Consider the following 3,410-nt stretch of genomic DNA (forward strand, 5'->3'; position numbering starts at 1 on the left):
ATTGACAAAAGGAAAAAAAAAAAAAAAGAAAAAGAGGAGAGTTAGTTGTGAATGAGACCAATATCCCAAGTCAAAATTAAGCTCATGATCCTATAAGTTTATCACATAGATTCTACATTGTTTTCTTAGTCTCAGATTTCCAGTTAATTACAGTTTAAATGTAATAGAAAGGAAAACCCAATATAAACTTCTTTAAGTAAAATGGAACTTAGAGGTTATGTTGCTTAAACTCTAGAGTAGAGTGAAACTGGACCTCTAAGGTGTCCCAGGACTCTTTGCTGGTTTTAAGGTTGGCCTCTTGGTCAAATAAGGTGTTACTTACCACGCAGTGTCAGAGGCAGTGACACCACAGTAGTTCCTGATGGTATCCTCTAGATGACAAAGTCACATGAAAAGTAGAGTCTGCTTCTTTCTATACATAGACAAAGAAAAGTCCAGATATGATGATTTGCAGCCACTAGTTAGATTATGTAACCAATTTTCTGATCAGTTATTCTGAGTTGCAAATACTGGGTCATATTTCTGCCCCTAGAGCTACAGAAAATTGACTGTATCTACAAAAATGGAAAGAGAATTAGAAATAAATAGTAACTTAAAGTAAATGTGGGCTCTCTCACCAAGAAAATAAGGGAAGATTGTTGGCCTTGTGGGAAAACCCACGAAATCCATTAGTATGTTTACCAATTTACTCCAGAATAGTTAGATAGTTGGATAAGGTTTCAGCCCCCAAATTGAACATCATATCAATTACAGCTTCTGAAGAACCCTAAACATGCACAAGAAAGTTAATTACAAGTTTTTGAAAGTACCCATGCCATATTCTATCACAAGTAATAATTAACAGCTGGGTACTTATTTCATTCTATCATCATTAAAAAAAAAAAAAAACTTTCATGGTTGAACAGTTCATTTTATTTCCAAATGCTTTCAGAATAACTATTTATTTCTGAATGTTGCCAAATTCATGCAATTAATAATTAAAATGTTTAAGGATGATTCCCAGTGTAAAATGTTAGTAGTCACAGTTTTTTAAAACAAATACTTGGGAATATCTTCTCTAAGACATCCAAGATGAAGGAAAAAGTAAACTGTTTTCATGCAATTAAAGTATCTTAATTTTTTAAAATAACTCTGTAATTTAATAATGGTCTGGTGTTGACTGCTTTTACCTTATAAATTTGGTTCCTAAAGATTTGTCTTTATTTATTGAGTATTAATATTCTTAAAATTTATAGTTTAAGGGACTCAAGTGCAAATTTACTATTTTGATAGCAAAAAGTATCTCAAAATTAGTTTTTATTTTTAAAACAAAAGATGAGGAAGAGACTTGTTTAAACTTAAACTTAATGTATTTGAACACTTGGTTATAAGTGATAGAAATCCTACTTAATTAGGTTAAAAAATAAGTAAATACACTAAATCTCAGATTCCAAGGAATATTTTAGAAACTATATTAGGGGCACCTTGGTGGTGCAGTTTGTTAAGCGTGGGACTCTTGGTTTTGGCTCAGGTCATGACCTCAGGTCATGATTTCAGGGTTGTGGATCAAGCCCTGTGTTGGGCCCCATGCTCAATGTGGAGTTTGCTTGAGGTTCTCTCCCTCTCCCTCTGTCCTTCTCCCTGACCTGCCTATGTGTGTGTGTGTTCTCTCTCTCTCTCTCTCTCTCAAATAAATAAATCTTAAAGAAACTATTTTAGAAACTTCTGAGAACCATGACTTGTGTGCTACCATAACTTTTTCTTAAATATATATATATATATATATATATTTTTTTTTTTTTTTCTTTTAGATCAGTTTCTTCTTTTATTGTTAAGGTTTACTTTATACCCATGACAAGAGAGATACCAAAAACTCCAGGTTTTATCTTTTAGTTTCCTTTTCCGGTGAAAAATATTACTTTCAGTATTAATCTACTCACAAGTTCTGAATCCAATTAAATCAAGTACCACCCTTGGTCCAAACAATTTTACTAACAAGGCAGTTCCTTTATTAAATCTAAGGGGGGGAACAAGAACAGTTCAAGAAAAGGTGTTCAGTGCTGAATGTTTCAGATCTTACCTTAATTACTTAAGGTGACATACACCTCATTTTTACCACTTTCTATATTATCCTTACTTCTGAATAATATACATGAGAAACGTGAATAAACTCAGCTACCATAGTTCTACTATCCTTAAACTTGTTTTTTGAGGTTATCTAAAATGCATGGCATAGGAATCCAAAGATTTCAATCATTCAAATTAATTTTGATAAAGCTAAACAAGATTTAACCCAACAGCATTCTATTTAACTTCAATTTCCTAGGTCATTATCTCATTCTTGTTGCTATGTTTGTCTACTTCAAATTTGTAAATTAAGCAAATGATTTTTTTTTTTTTTTTGTAAAGAAATCTAGGCAAAAATCTCAGATTGGTAAAAGGAAATATTGAAAATGTTCAACACTAATTGGGCATATTGTATTTTTATCATGCAAAGTTTTAAAGTCCTTGCTTTCTGTGTAGCACTAAAAATCACAGCTCTTCCAGTTCACATTTATGTTTCATCTATGAAGAGGGGGAAGAAGTCTGCATGCCAAAATGTCTCCCTCAGTATTCACAGTTTGAGAGCTTGAACTTGAAGGGGATCATTGGATTGTAAACCATTTTACTTTTCATATAATTGATATGAAACTGGAGATACATCACATAGGTATGTCAGAGACTGTTACTCTTTACACAAAACTTAAATGTTCTTAAAACTGCTAGTAAATCATGCTTTTAATCTATAACTGAACTAAAAATAAATAATATATAGTTAATTGTCAAGCATAAAATACGTATTTTTCTTGCTTGGTAAATACATGGTATCTCACTATACTCTTGGTCTAAAATAAATGAATGACATGAATGGTTTCCTTTGCACTTTCATAATAATTTTTGTATTAATTTTATACAAAGAAGTTATGATAAAGGCCTAAGTGACATTATCACTTGCAGAAACATTTCTAATCCCATTGATAATTATTTCCTTATACCAGTGTAGATGCAATTCTCTTTGTAGATAGTAGAATCAGAATAATTTTCTATCTTCTTTTCTAGAACCTGGCCTTGCACTCCTTGTAGAAGGTAGGGATGTTATTTCAAGGAACAGAGATATTGTAACTGGAGCTCTGATTGATAAAGGAAAATAAAATTATAGTCATATACTCTAAAATGTTATTTTACTTAATAAAATTTTTGTTTTACCTAATGAATATTAGCCAATTCATTCCAACAATGTAATAAGAGAATTATATACCATGACCAAGTGGGATTTATCCCACATATATATAGGACTGGTTTAGCATTTAACTCAATGCATCATGTCAATAAGCTAAAAAAAGAAAATCTCATGGCCACACCAATGCATGCAGAAAAAAAAATTTGACAAA

The sequence above is a fragment of the Neovison vison genome, chromosome 5, assembly GCF_020171115.1.
Source record: "Neovison vison isolate M4711 chromosome 5, ASM_NN_V1, whole genome shotgun sequence".
NCBI classification, from domain to species: domain Eukaryota; kingdom Metazoa; phylum Chordata; class Mammalia; order Carnivora; family Mustelidae; genus Neogale; species Neogale vison.